Source organism: Gracilinanus agilis, chromosome 3 (assembly GCF_016433145.1).
Source record: "Gracilinanus agilis isolate LMUSP501 chromosome 3, AgileGrace, whole genome shotgun sequence".
Taxonomy (NCBI): domain Eukaryota; kingdom Metazoa; phylum Chordata; class Mammalia; order Didelphimorphia; family Didelphidae; genus Gracilinanus; species Gracilinanus agilis.
In genome coordinates, this window is record NC_058132.1 from 554,497,928 (window position 1) to 554,513,927 (window position 16,000).

A 16,000-nucleotide genomic window follows, 5' to 3' on the forward strand; every position below is an offset into this window, starting at 1 on the left:
CATTTTGGACACCACACAGCTCTGTGTAAGTTTTCCAAGGTTTCTAGTGGGAGTTCTTCATAATAAATTTATTTCCTGTATAAGGGAGGATTACACCCAATAATGTAACTGGAACAAGCATGTTCCGTTTTTTCTGGCAAAGGCAGCATCACCGACTAAAGAGAAGAAACAATTCGAGCCTCTAACAGGAGCAGCACTGCTTGCAACGAAACAAGAAATTCTCAGAGCAGGAAGTCTGAGTAAGGATCTTTTTTTTTTAAATGGATCAGCCTCACCAATCATTGAGATGGTTGTTTTTTGTTGCTGTTGTTTTAAAATTTAGAAATAACCTTCTGTAGCAGATATTCTTAGGGAATTGTGAAGTTATTCAGATTAATACCTTTCCTGATAGGACTTCCAAAACCAGGATGCCAACCTGTCAGGAAATCACAGTTTCATTATGATAATGTCATTCAATAGAAAGATGAATATAGATATATCTATCTATGTCTCTATCTATGTATCTATCTTTGTATCTATGTATCCATCGATCTATGCATCTATCTAGCTGTATCTATGTATCTAGCTGTCTTTCTGTCTGTCCATTTGTCCATCTATCTATCTTTCTATCTATCTATCTATGTTACTATCTATCTATTTATATTTTCTTTCTTTCTGTCTGTCTGTCTGTCCATCTGTCTGTCTATCTATCTATCTATCTGTCTGCTGTCTGTCTGTCTATCTATCTCTATCTATCTATCTATCTATCTATCTATCTATCTATCTATCTATCTATCTATCTATCTATCCATCTATCTATATATTCATCTATATCTATATATATGCATATATATATGTATCACTTTGCAAGTTTTTATATATAGATCATACCAATGAAACATAATCATCTCTGACCATACCCAAAAGCTACAAATATAAATCATAGCTAAGTACAGGGGGAAAATGAATGCACTTGAAAAATAATGAATGTTTAGTAAGCATTTATTAAAAAACTTCCATGTACCAAGTATTAGGTATTTGAATACAAAGACCAAACAGTCCCTATCTTCAAGGAGTTTACAGGGTTCTCTATATAAATTTACTAGGAGAAGTTATTTCCTGCTAGAAACAAAGCTAAACCAGCAACTACTATGTTTAATTATAATACTTGAATGTTCTCTTGAGACCTCTAGTATTAAGTTTTTCAAAATGGACATCATTTGTTCAAATAGGTTTTCTCTATTTTAGATGGGCAGTGGGATGCTGTACTGAGAAGAGGACACGCTTTTAAGTTCAAGCCCTTCCAGGTTTACCTGGGTAACCTTTAGCAAGCAAGTAACTTTGCCCTCTGGGACTTGTACAATTTCTTCACTGTAAAATGATGGGGTTAGACTAGATGATCTTTAAAGTCCCTTCTATTTCTGAATCTATGATTTTAAGTTTAAAGAAGTAAAACATGACAGGCTCACAGAACCCCTCTCCACTCCCAAAGACCAAACAAGGGATCTAGAGTTCTGACCCAATGCTCCAATGGATCCTATGATCTCATCAATGTGGGTATTCCTTTCTAATGATGTACATCATGATGCATCCATTTCTGCCCATTCAGTAAAGTTTTGCTTCATGTTTTGCCACAAATTTGCCATATAAGGTCAAGGGGACAAAATATCACTCACACTTTCATTCTTAAGTTCCAAATCTGGAATCCCTTTGGAAAATTGCAATATCATGAACTCCACACTTAAATATATTTCCACTTTAGATTCTCTGTTCTCAAAACTATAAAATAACTTTTGAAGTTTCACTTCAAGAAAACAATTTTGATATAAGTTGTGCTTGCAAAACTGGTCTAATTCAATGCTTCATTTTGAATCAAACTTCACACTTCGTCTAGATTAATAGAATTTGCTTTCATTTAGTTTCTCCGATTTAAGAACTAGCCAGGGATCAGGTAGGGAAGGTTCAAGTGCAGAGTCTCCTTTAATATTTCCAGAGGGGGATCTGATTTGGGTTCCCTATTCCGCCCCCTTCAAAAAAAGCCATTTTTTCAGTGAAATGAGTGCCTTTTCGACTTGGAAAAATTCCGTCATTAAGTTTAAATTTTAAAAATCTATGCCTTAAAAACATTTAGGACATTTAGAAAACCTCCTGCATTACATCAAAGTAAGTGCATTATCACATTATATTTTGCAAGCTTTAGCAAATAAAAAAATCCCCCAGAAGAATCTTAATTCTTATCTATGGAAAACATTAAACTGCTAAGCGCTAACAACTGGAATTAGTCCTTAAATCTCTAATGAGAATAATAAAACATGAGTGCAGTTTGTGCTGTAACTTGATAAGGCCTGAATTTACTTGCTGTTAGTAAAAGTTCCTGAACCAGCAGTATGGCTTTTTACTCCCTGAGGTATGGGAAACAATATCTGTCCTTTAGGAGCCTCCTCTGTGGTAAGCACTTCTTATCTGTGCTATCAAAGGACTGAGATAGCAATGTAATATCTAGTAACAGCAGCTTTATGAGAAGATCCATTACTGATTTAAATCAATCTAAAGCAGGTAGTTCTGCTTAACCCATTCAGAGTAAAATGGACCCTTTTGCATAGATGTGCTAACCCCACACCCAGCATCATCAGCTTTCAGTATATTATGCTATGACCATCCATGGACAGAAATGCCCCAAATGCCAAACACACCAAATGTAGGTTTGTTTTGTTTTGTTTTTAATACCATCAGGGAAATTGCATCTTAGTGGAATACAGCTGCCCCCCAAAGTAGGGAAATTTGGGCTACTGACCAAAAGAAAAAGCTAATTTTAGTTAGGGTGATCAGTTCAGCGTTCATACATAGCAGGAGCTTAATGAGCCTATTAGCAATCTGCAAAGACCCAACAACTTGCTTTGAGAAATGCAAGGATGAAATAATTCTCTCTTTCTACACTCAGGGAATTTTTTTAAAGGAGCATTTGCTAGAATGCAAGCCCCACTGTTTAGAGGGACAGGTCAGCATAAACTTAAATGGCTGGGGGTAAATTAAGTCTTGAACTTCCAGAATCAGGCGAGCCGGATCACAGAAGTTTAAGTACAATCAATACTTTAGTAAGCAATAAAGTTAGAGGATATAGAGAGTTCTACCTGTTCTGAATGAAGAGTGTACCTGGATAGCTTTAACATTTGAACAAATGAGTCCCAAAGATATACTTCTCTTATTTTTAAGTAGAAAGATGAAAGCAATCATTCAAATAACATAGCCAATCAACATATATATATATATATATATACATACATACTATACATGTTTATCATTTATACATAGAGACAGAGAGAGAAAAGAGAAAAGAAGAGGAGAGACACAGCTACAGATAAAGGCAGAGAGGGGAAAGGGGGAGAAAGAAAGGGAGTGAGAAATAGGACAGAGAAATGGAAGAATTCTGCCTTGGAAAATGGGGATAACAGAATTTTAAAGCTGGATGAGACCCTGAGAATCATTTAATCTACTATCCCCTTAACTCAGTATAGCTATTTATTCATGATCACACAAGTAGACAGTGGCAGAACTAGAACCTGGGTCTCCAGATTTCCTTTCCACACCATTCTTCCTAAACCATGTGTCTGTGTACGTGCCTGTATAAGTGCATAATATGGCAGTAATTTTAGTGGAAAGAGCACTGGACTAGAAATCCAATCAAATTCAGTGAGCATATATTGTCTACCATTGTATATAATGTGAATGCATATGTCATAAATATGTATTAAACACACATGTGCATATATAGAAACAAATACATATGATATATCAATACTGATCTATTACATACCATTTGGTAGTTTCCTTAGTCAGTAATTTATTACAACTATTAACAACATAAAACATGTGTTAAAGTTTAATATTATTTTGAAATTACCATTGGTTTTTGTACGTCTATATCAATTAAATATATCTACATTGCATGCCAATTACCTTTATTTTGATTTAAAAACAAAAACAACCTATCAGCTAGCTTTGATAGATATTAATTTAATATGTTCTACATACACACACATGTGTATGTGTAGGTCTGTATTTGGCTTTTAGATACTCCTTATTCTTTCCCAGAGCAGATTCCCAAAGCACTTATTAGGGGAATTGTGTAATTGGGACCCCATCAGAAACTTTAAAAATCTTGTAATGTTCTCATTTTTATTACAGCTTCAGTTTTCATGTAAAAAAATCAACCTATGTAAAATATAGTTATGACACTCTGCTCTGTATTTATAATATTTTTATTAATCTTTTAGCAATACCTTTTTTCCTCTAGCATAGCAACATCTAACTTTCAAAAATGTTTCCTCTAGTCACTTTTCTAGTGATGGTTTCATTTCAATTTATTTCAGTTCTATGAAGTCCCCTATGATTAATTTGTTACAGATAAAATTGTCTTTTGTCTTTTTAAAAAGAAAATAAAGGGGAGAAAACCTCTATAAATCCTGATGCACACACCAGTGACTTGTAATGTAAGGACTAGACATGATTTCTAGACGACCAAGATCGACATTTAAATGCTTTCCATTCAACTTTTTCAGATTTCACTAGAGGCCATAGTCATTAGTATTCTCTCTGAGCGAACGAACCTTAATATCTTTCTAGAAAAATCTGGATATTGTAGTAGCCATAAACTAAAGAAAATGTACCTTTTAGGTTTTTGAAATGGAAAAAAAAAAACCTTTTCTGTTTATCAACTTTCCAGAGAGAGAATAAGCCACTCTGCCTTCTGCCTCCCTCCCTCCCTCCTCCTCCTCCTCTATCCATCACTAGCTACCCATATATCTGCTGGTCCAGTGCATATTTCAATCTCCAAACTGTTTCACCTGAACATGTCCAATGACTAACGTGAAAAAGACCACCTAGAGGACCATAATAATGGGCTTCCCCTTGAGAAAACCACACAGAATTTCTGTTCACTCCTTTCATGTAGCAATAGCATGCAAGATAGGACAGGATTCATTTTTTCTCTTTTGATAAGATGTGAAAGAAATATCAAAAGAATTCAGAGACATCTTCATTTTCTCTGAATGAGATGAAATGTAAGGAGCTGCTACTTAAGCAAAAGACTTTTTTTCTCTGGCATTTTGAGTTCATAAAATGAGAAAATTACTTTCTACTACTCTTCTTGTTTGATATATAAAAACAAGACTCAAGGTCTTTATGCATTTTTAACACTTTCAAATTAATATGGTTAGCTTCGTGAATATTAAATTCAGGCCTAAGCAGAATGGCTATTAGCTGTCATTCCATCTATCAATAGCAATTTGTTTATTAAATGAAGGAATTGCAAAATTAGACAGTAGAAAGGGCATACCTGAGAACATTCTGCCACTTTAAGCAATAGGTATATTTTCAAATGCCATGGTACAGACGGGTGATAAGAAATAAAAGCAGTATTGTTTTTCATGAAACACATACAAAGCACACTTACTGTACAGTAGCTGTCTCTAGGTTTATAGAGACAATCTCGATTCTGTATGATTTAATCAAATTTTACAGAAAACTTTGAAGTTTCAAGGTTGTCTCTAGGACTTCAAATTCGCACATTGTGTGTTATGATCAATTTACTGTGAAGAGCTCCAAATTTCATCTTGTACTTTAATTTTTACATTTTCCCCATTTCTTTAGATTAGTGAAAGTAGAAGCATTTTTTTTTTATTAAAATTGCCATTAAAAAAAAGGATGGATTTTTTTTTTTTTGTGGGACACATTCAGTATTTGTTTAATGACCTACAGCTATGACTGTTCTCCTGTGTCTTATCTCCTCAATGCTTAACTCTCAAATATTAAAAACGTGGGCTCCATAGTCGCATTTTTTAACCCAAAACCTCATTAAAGCATGCAGTGTAACCATGCTTGTGACTGCAAAATGCACACTGACAGAGAACATCATATCTTAACAATGGTGTTTTATATCAATGATTTATTAGGAAAAGTTTGCTGCTTAAAAGTCCTCTCGGTTTAGCTGACAAAAAGATCTATTTTCCTTGCCAGGTTTCACCAAGGTAATTACCAGGCATTTGACATTCTACCACATCATTCCAATATATTCCTTTTGCATTAGACATTATAATAACCCGGAATTCCAGAGGGCCTTGTAAAGAGGAACAGTTTGAAACCTGAAACACTACAAAAATCTGTAAATAAAGCGAGGGACGGCTTTGCCTCTTCACTTCCACTCTTTCCAGACCCAACTATGACGGAGTGAGGGCAATGGACCTATTAGGATTTCCAGTCTCCAAAATGTCCATTCGAAATGGACTTTGGTTTATTGTTTATGCTGCTAGACCCGATTTAAATCCAAACTCAATTTCCCTGTGACTTTGGATGCAATTCCTTGCCTTCCTCCTCCTCCCCACCCCCAGCCCCGGTCACCCCGCAAACAACTATTATTAGTACCTTCGCAGAGTAAGGAAGGTAAGTAATAGTACCAAGCGGGCTCCCAGTTAAATCTAGCCTAGTTCAGACAGCGTAATAATGATGTCATTAAGAGTCTGAGCTGAATGAGACTCAGACAGAACTGTTGTATAGCTGCAGACATAAATCCAGAAGAACTTTTTGGCTACATTCTCAGACTTACCTTGAGAGATATTTAGGAGCTCCCAGCAAAATGAGTTGAGAGAAAATGCCCTCAAAAGGAGGAGGTCTGTAGACAGAAGACAGTGATGGAGGCCCTACAGAGGCATTCTTCTATGATACAGGAAGAAACAATTTGTTAAATGGATAAACTAAGAGAAATAATCTCTGAAGAAGGAGAAAACAGAAAACAAATAAACCTTAATTCTAGCACAAATAAATGAGAGAAAGGCAATTGTGGGACTGCTCAAAGCCTTTTTGCTTAGCTGAATGAAAGCAATCCCTAAGACTGAATGGGTAATGAGATCCTGGCTCCTGAGATTTTAGCTTTCTTAATCATGTTCATAATTAATTCAAGAACATTGATAATTTCATTACATTCTTTTTGTCTTATCAATAAATGATGTGCCTGCACTTTTGGTCCTGTGTACAGGGAGAGAAGAGATGCTTTGGGTAATATTGCACTAGGAATAGTGGATATATATGATCCAAAAAAGGTGAAGTGGTAATTATTATCCTTGACCAGGCTTCTATTATCAGAACACGATGACAAGCAGCTACAAATAATTAATAAGCTTTTTATGCAGAAATGCAAAGCCTTTGAAGAAAAAAATAGGCTGCAAGTAGGATTCCTTAGTGAAAGATTATGTACAGAGCATAGCATGCTCCTTCGGAGAAACGCTTCAAAATGGGGCTACTCACAGGAACGCCTGGACTGCAAATCCGAAAAGAAAATCAATAACTTGTTTAGAAGGATATCAATTTTTTAAAAACTGCCAAACTTTTCCTCATCTTTTGGATTTCAAAAGAAAACGTGTCCTTCTGCTTGTCCTCCTAAAGGCATTTCCAGTATCAACTTACGAGGGATGCGAAACTATACTACCTACCCAGTAAAATCTGCCTTTTTTTTTTTTAAAGCGAAGACTGAAAGCTATGTCATTATCTGTCAGTCATCATCAAAGAGGCAGTGTTCCTTTAGGGTTTTCTCTTCACCCTGTGTAATTTTCACAAAGCGATCACTCATTAGTTTTCCAATCCATTTTCAAGGGATTGGATAAAATATTTAATGCCATATGATAGCATCCTACGGACAGGCGGGAGCATCTACAAAATAGCTTGGCTAATTAACACCAGATCTGCAACTAGCATGCTAGTAAGAGTTACAAAGCAAATGCCTCACAAATATCTGAACACTTTCAAGAAGGAACAAGCAAAAAAATTTCAATTTTAGTGCTAAAAGCATCTCTGATATAAGCCACGCTTCAGCTCACATGAATGATAAGCAAACTAATATTAGGTATTTTTTTAAAGAGACAAGTTTATTCAGGTTTTGACAAATGAAATTTAACAAAATTTAACCACAATTTTTTTGCAGGTACAAATCCTTAAATACATCTTTAAAATAATAGTGCTATTAGAGATACACACAATTTATGCAATACTGAAAAGTATTCATGTTGGCACTTTGATCTGATTACAAAACAAAATAGTCTTTGAGAAGACACTGCAGAATCACTTAGTAAAGCAAGCTGTTGCCCGTGACATTGATATATGGGACAGCAATGATGTATATACTGGGTGGCCTTATCAGTAAATCATTGACTCCATTTTCTTCCCCAAGGAACAAGACCTGTCCCTGAAAGAGAACTCTTTGTTAGAACCATCAGTAAGGGATTAATATTGGCAAAACATTCAATTTGGATATAGGCCCACAGAAGATTCATAAAACAATAATTTAATAAGTTTACAGACTAAGATTTAGCACATTGGCAATGTTCTAGTGCCTAGAGAACATTAAGTTGGGTTTTTTATTATTATAATAGGACAATTATTTCTCTGTGAACTCAATTCTATAGATTTTATTCACCAGTAACCCATTTCTCAATTAAAGAAATATGTCTGGAACATAAGATATTTGAGTTTCTAATATAACTTTCAAAAGACACCTCTCAATGAGCATGAAAAACTTCCTATATCTCATGATAATATGGCCTCTTTGTGAGCTAATAATTCAAGGAAAAGAATAGGTAAAAGTTAAGTTATATGTATATGTATATATTCATATGGCACATATGTATGTAGCATATTACATATAAACTTTTATAACACTTAAAATAGAGGTAAACATTTTTAAGAGAATAAAAAGTCCAATTAAATACATACCATGATAATAACCCAAGCTACAGAGGCTAGGAAACTGTCATGGTAAATGGTTCTTGCATACATGAAAACAGAACAGTCATGGAATTTTTCCTTCTTATGCAACTTTCATTTCACCAGAGAGGGAACTCCAGCCTGCATGGTGATGTTTTAAATCTTAGCATTTCATCAGAGATTGCTAGAACTGGGATTGGTCTTAGAGATTCTAGTCTAGTTGCTGCATTTGATAGATGATGAAACAGAAGCACTTTCAACCAGCCACACCAGTTACCAAAAAACAAAACAAAACAAAACAAAAAAATCGAATTGCTCAATCTGATGATCTTTTCTTGGTTCTTATCTTCCTTGAGCTCTCTCTGGGGCACTTGACCCGTTGACTTCCCCATCCTCCTAGATTTGTAATCCTTCCTAACATTCACTTCTTGGAATCCCTAGGTTGTTTCAGAGTTCAACTTACATGTAATCATCTTGCTATAGCCTTTCCTGATTCATCATCCATCTTTGTCTTCCAACACAGGCACACACGTTTTAAAATTACTTTGCATATATTTTTACTTAGCTATGTGTATAAGCCAGCATCCTTGAGGACAGGAACTATTTCATGTTTGTCTTTGAATTCCCTGCACTCAGATACACATTGAAAGCACTTCATTGCATTGAATTGAAATGATTCACCCTAAGTCATGCAGTTAGTAAATGGAAGCCACAAAGGATCATCAACTGGGAGCTGGAAGGGTCTTAAGAGATTCTCCATTTCAATTCCTCCATTTTACAGATGTGAATTTTCTAGGGTCGCAAAATGAGTGTCAGAGGATATTTCAGGTCATATAGTTCTTTCCACTTTACCACAGTGGATTAAGACCTAGATCTCATAATTCCAACTCTTATATGCACCAATAATATTCTCTGCCAGAAAATTTTAGCCTGATGCTCAACCACAATGTCTATTTCCTAAATTTTTAGCATTATCATTCACTGATCTAAATTCATTCAAAATTATACCAGTCCTCATTGAATGCTTGCAGTCATCAAACTATGAGTGCCTCATGTCTCTGCTCTCCCTTTTTTGAGCAGTCTCTAACTTGGCAATATCTTTTTCAAATATAGTGCCCAACCTAAATACCAAACTCCAAATGTAGCTTTTCTGAAGCAGAGTAATAGCAGCACCACTTTCTCCTTCATTTGTTGAATCTCTTTTAATGTAGCTTGTGAGCTTTGCCTGAGCCAGATTTACCTGGCATTTAACTGGCATTGTTGATTCATACTGAGCTTTGCAAGTTAACTGAAGGTCCCAAATAGTATTAATTGCTATCTTGCCATGGCTCCATACTTTACACTTGCTAAACTGATTTTTTCATCAAAACACACAACTAACTCCTCATTTATCTCAAATAACACTATCTTTTTCAAGTCCACTATTTCAGTTTGTCAAAAAATAATTACAGGTCATCTGATATGATCTGATCATTTAATGTGTTAGTTTTCCATCCCAACTTCGTGTCATTTACAAATCTGATAAGTATGTCATCCATATTACTTTTGATTTAACATTTATAAAAATATTTTTAAAATTTTAATTTTTTAAATATTAAATAACACAGAAAAGAAAATGGAACATTCCTAACATCCCTCATCCTCTCCACTAGAGACTTTCCTCCAGTTTTCTAGCTACCTGATACATGTTTCTCCTTTGTCCTTAATGATAATATGTAAAATTTTGTCAAATCATCTTAAAATCCAACTGAAATGTTGAAATTTACAACTGGACCCAAACTTTATAAGTCTCAAAGTGTTTCGGCTCTCACTAACACTCAGTTTCTTGGTGATAGTTCTGAACTTAGAGTTAGGAAAACCCTGAATTGAAATCCCACATCTCATGCTTAGTTGTGTAAACATGTGACCACATTTCACAAGCCAATTTGTCTAACTTTCACTTTTCTCGTCTGTAAACAAGGATAATAATATCTTTAGTATCTACCTCACAGAAGGTTGTTATGAGGTTCAAGTAGTTAATGCATATAAAGCGCTTTTGTTATATCCATGTTAGTTGTGACTATGTTAGCACCATCTTCCTATCTGATCATTATCTGTAGCCTGTACCACTTGCCTCCTGGCAGTCTGGTTACATAATTCTAGGTAGATACGAAGGTTGAGCCACAAATCCAAGCATTGTGTTTTAGGTAAGTTAAATGAATTTTCTCTGAGCCTGAAAATTAGTTGTGACTCTCCCTCTCCTCTCCTCTTATGGGGGTTAAGTGTATGTATTTTGTTACCAGCATGTAAAATAGATTTTAGGTTTTGTTCTTTACAATAACTGTTTTGATTCTGGATTCTAGGCAGTTCCAGAAAGTTGAGAATTTTTTAAACTGGCCACTGACTGGAAGAATTATAATAACATTTTAGAATTCCAGAGTTTCAAATTACCTTTTAAAGATTATTTTAATGCAGTGAGATGTAGTGAATTCCTCACCTTCGCTTCCTAGAGATGCTATTGAAGGGATCTCAGTCAGTTAGGTCAGACAGGAAAGCTTCTGACATTCCTTACATGAGATTCTATAAGTCTTTAACAGACAGAACTCAGTGCCAGGAACTACAGTGATGTGATGTGGAAAGACCATGGACAATACTTACCTGACAGTTCCATAACTACACTCTACCTTAGTGCTACAACCAATCTCTTGCCCCTTGAATAAGACTAGATTTGACTTTCACAAAGTATGGATTGGATAATCTAAAAACCAACAGTTTTTTTTTTCTTATTTGGTTCCTTAAGTGTCCAGAGGAAGAGGCTGATGTAATCTAGTTACCTTTGACCCATCTATTTCTTACAGCCATGGCATCCTTGAGAGAGGAAAGAGGAAAGGATGTTATTCCCAATAAAGTTCCTCCACTGTGAAGCTTTCATCCTCCTGTGCCCCAAAGCTCCATATTTTCCCTACTGTATTAACAATGTTAAGTAACTTGACTTTTCTATAGGAAATAACAAATCCCAGACCAGTTAAGAGAAAGAAAAACACTTCTCCTCATGTCTACTCTTTCTGCTTCATCTTGCTGCCCCTTATCAAGTGATCAGGAGATAAAATTATCTGGTTCTATTGATCACCTCAGACCTCCATGGACTATACACACACATAAATGTATTAACATATCTGTACATGCACAGGTATGTATACATATGCAGGCCTATCATATTTTATATTGCTTCACAGAGACTATTCATTATATATATTTATGCTTTCCTTCTCTTGCTCTTCCTTCCCTCACACATAACTTTCACAGAACATCTTTTAAACTACCTCACTTAAACCTATTCTCCCAATCTTCCTTAATTATGTTTCCAACTCCAAGTCTCCATGGTTTCTCACACCTTATTTTCTGCTAATATCTTATCTATATTCACATTCCTGTTTAAACCCTGCCTCCTAAAACATTTCTAACCATGCTAACTTAGGTCATGGTCTTTATTCTTCTTGATTGCCTTTTCCAACATGTAAAACTCAATCTGAACAGATATCTAATGGCTTTAAAAGATCAAAGAAGGAAGGAAGGAAGGAAGGAGAACTTCCCATGTATCTGGGATATAAATAGAGGATTTTTATTTTTATTTATTTCAAACCCTTACCTTCCATCTTGGAGTCAATATTGACTCCAAAGCAGAAGAATGATAAGGGCTAGGCAATGGGGGTTAAATGACTTGCCCAGGGTCACACAGCTAGGAAGTATCTGAGGCCAGATTTGAATCTCTAGGTTCCCTAGGACCTCCCATCTCTAGGTCTGGCTCTCAATACACTGAGCCACCCAGCTGCCCCCTAAATATAGGGTTTTTAAATAAGATACTGTGAATCATAAATATTTTTTTATTTTATGTAGTATTTTGACCCACATATCTTCTTCCTTTGGAAAGATAGAATAGCATACATATTAACCCACCTGTTCCTTCAGTATTCTTTGAAACAAAAAAAGAAAGGGGGAAAAATCAGGATGATTGAGTCCCCAGTTACCACCAACCTGACTGGTTTTCACCAACTAGTAACAAACATTTAAAGGGGAGGGAGGTTAAACTCATCATAAGGAAATAATAAGCTTATTAGGAGTCCCAAATTTTAAATACATTTCTAACTTTCCCTTGGCTTGACTTTCTGGGTTTGTTTTTATATATACAGTGCCTAACCAAGGAGAGCTTTAGAGGGCAGGATTTCTGACAATGTGGTTCAATGAAAAGTCATGAAGTCGGCTCTGTCTTATTCATCATTGCTAATCCCATTCATCACCTCAAATTAGCAACAATTGAGCCATATTAAAAAAAAAAAAAACCAAAAACAAAGTATAAAGGAAAGGAACTTCATAAGGAAAACTCCACAGGGATTAAAAAAAAAAAAACCCAAAGCAGAGATATTGAAGGATAAAAAAAAAAAAACCCAAAGCAGAGATATTGAAGAATGAGCAAGCACAAGAAAATGTCTCATAGCATGCAGGGATATTATGAAGTAAAAGAATTTGATGAAACATTTCAAGAAGGAAATCATTTGACATTGACCAACCTAACTGCAACCCCAGAGAAGAGAATGGAACAAGCACAGGAACGGTTGAAAACTATAACAAAAGAATTCAAAGATGATATCAGAAGTGAAATTAAAGTTCTTAGGGAAAAACTTGAAAAGAGAACCAATGCCTTAGAACAAAGATTAGAAAAATTTAATAAAAAGTTGCACATTCTTGAAAACAAATTGGAAGAGATGGAACTGAAAGATGAAGATATGCAACCTGAAATATTAGAACAAAGTCAAATAAAAAAACTAGAAAATCAACTCAAAGAAGAGTGTTGGTTCTTCTCTTCTTAAGACTAACTCCAGTATTCCTAATTATACTTAAGCCCAATTTTCCATATCACCAAAAAATAAAACAACTTAAAAATTGTAATGAGTGTTATATTTAGCATGTCAACACCTTCCCCTAATTCGCTGAGAAGAAAGTAAAAATTTTGCACACTTCCATTCCTGACTCTAACCCTAGAAGGTAGAAGGAGGATGGGATAGGATTAAGGATCTTGCCTGGATATTTTGTCTCTCACATCTCTAGTTTCTTAATCTCCTCTCCTGAAACACTGACCACAAAACTCTACCTAAATAAAAATATTTTCTACATATGGACATGAGATCATAGTGCCTGTTGGGTTGCCTTGGTGATGTAGCCCATCACTAATGGTTTACATTATAATGGGACCTAAAGACCAAATTTAATCATATGCTATTCTTCCATGTATTCATTCTCCCACACACACACACATTTCTTCCATGGCAATCATTTAGATCTTAAAAATCTCCAATGAGAGAGTGTTTGGGACCCTATTCCTTTGCCCTTTAGGAACAGAAAGGTGCAGAGAATCAGACTAAAAAAGAAATGCAGTGTCAACATCCTATCACTTAATTTAGTTTTCCAAACAGGGGAATTTTTTAAAAGGGAGAAAATTCATATATTAAGCTTATAAAAATACCAAGCAAGGAGACAACGTTATTTATAGGCCCTCCTATTTAACAACAGGGATGGATTAATGTGGGAGACATTTCTTCCATTTATCTCCCCTTGATAAAATATAATACAATAATCAACTTTCACAGTAATTAATGTCAAACGAAAAGGTTTAGTCTAATTCAATACATTGTTTTATAAGATAGGAAAGATATAATTTATATGTGTTTCCCTATAAATTTAGTTTTTAAAGTATTAATTTAGTGCCTCCTAATTGCTAGTTGCCCTGAGCTGAATTCAAGCTATACAAAGACAGAAACAGAACATTACTTGTCCTCAAGGAGTTTATATTCTCTTAGGGGAAATAATATATATATGTAAGTAAATATATGATATACACCAAATATAAAATAATTTCAAGGATAGGGTTACTAGCAGCTGCAAAAATCAAGGGAGATCATATGCATGAAGTGGCATTGAGCTAAGCCTTAAAGGAAATTAAGGATTCTAGGAAGCTAAGGTAGTAAGATAAGGTGTTCAAAACATGAGTGTGGCTTGTGAAAAGGCATGGAGATGAGAGATGAAATGTCATATACAGAGAACAGTAAGTAGGTATGATTGACAAGAATGTAATAGTATAAAGGAGAACAAGAACATTGCAATAAGTGTTTAAAGGTCATTCAGAATTAAACTGTGAAACACTAGTAACTCCTACTTAGTTTTTTTGTTTTTGTTTTTAGCAGAAGAGTAACAGACATGCTTTAGAATGCTAATTTGATTTTAATGTGGAGCATGAATCAGAAAGGGAAGAGATTAGAAATATGGTGACTAACCTATTGCAATAGTCCAGGAAAAAGGTGGTAAGGACACAAATTATCGTGGTTGTAATGTGCATGGAGAGAAGGGATTAAATTTGAGAATAGTTTTTGAGGTAGAATCAAGATTTAACAAGTGATTGAATATGAGGGAGAGGGAAGAAGTGAAAAGAAATGAAGTTTAAACTGGGTGGCTATTTGGGTGATCAATCTACCTAAATTAATTTACTTTTTTAATGCCATCCCTATCAAACTACCAAGAAACTTTTTTTTTCTGAATTAGAAAAAACTATAATAAAGTTCATTTGGAAGAACAAAAGATCAAGAATATTAAGGGAAATAATGAAAAAAATGCAAAGGAAAGTGGTCTAGCAGTAACAGATATTAAACTATACTATAAAGCAGTGGTACTGGCTAAGAGACAGAAGGGGGGAGGATCAGTGAAATAGACTTGGGGTAAGTGACATCAGCAAGACAGTCTATGATAAACCCAAAGAGCCCAACTTTTGGGACAAAAATCCACTATTTGACAAAAACTGCTGGGAAAATTGGAAAACAATATGGGAGAGATTAGGTTTTGATCCACATTTCACATCCTACACCAAGAGAAATTCAGAATGGGTGAATGACTTGAATATAAAGAAGGAAACTATAAGTAGATTAGGTGAACACAAAATAGTATACTTGTCAGATTTCTAAGAAAGGAGATATTTTATTTTATTTTATTTTATTTTATTTTATTTTATTTTATTTTTATTTAAAAACCCTTACCTTCCCTCTTGGAGTCAATACTGTGTTTTGGCTACAAGGCAGAAGAGTGATAAGGGTAGGCAATGGGAGTTAAGTGACTTGCCTGGGGTCACACCACTGGGAAGTGTCTGAGGTCAAATTTCAACCTAGGACCTCCCATGTCTAGGCCTGGCTCTCAATCCACAGAGCTACCCAGCTGCCTCCGAAAGAAAAAATTTTAAAACCAAGCA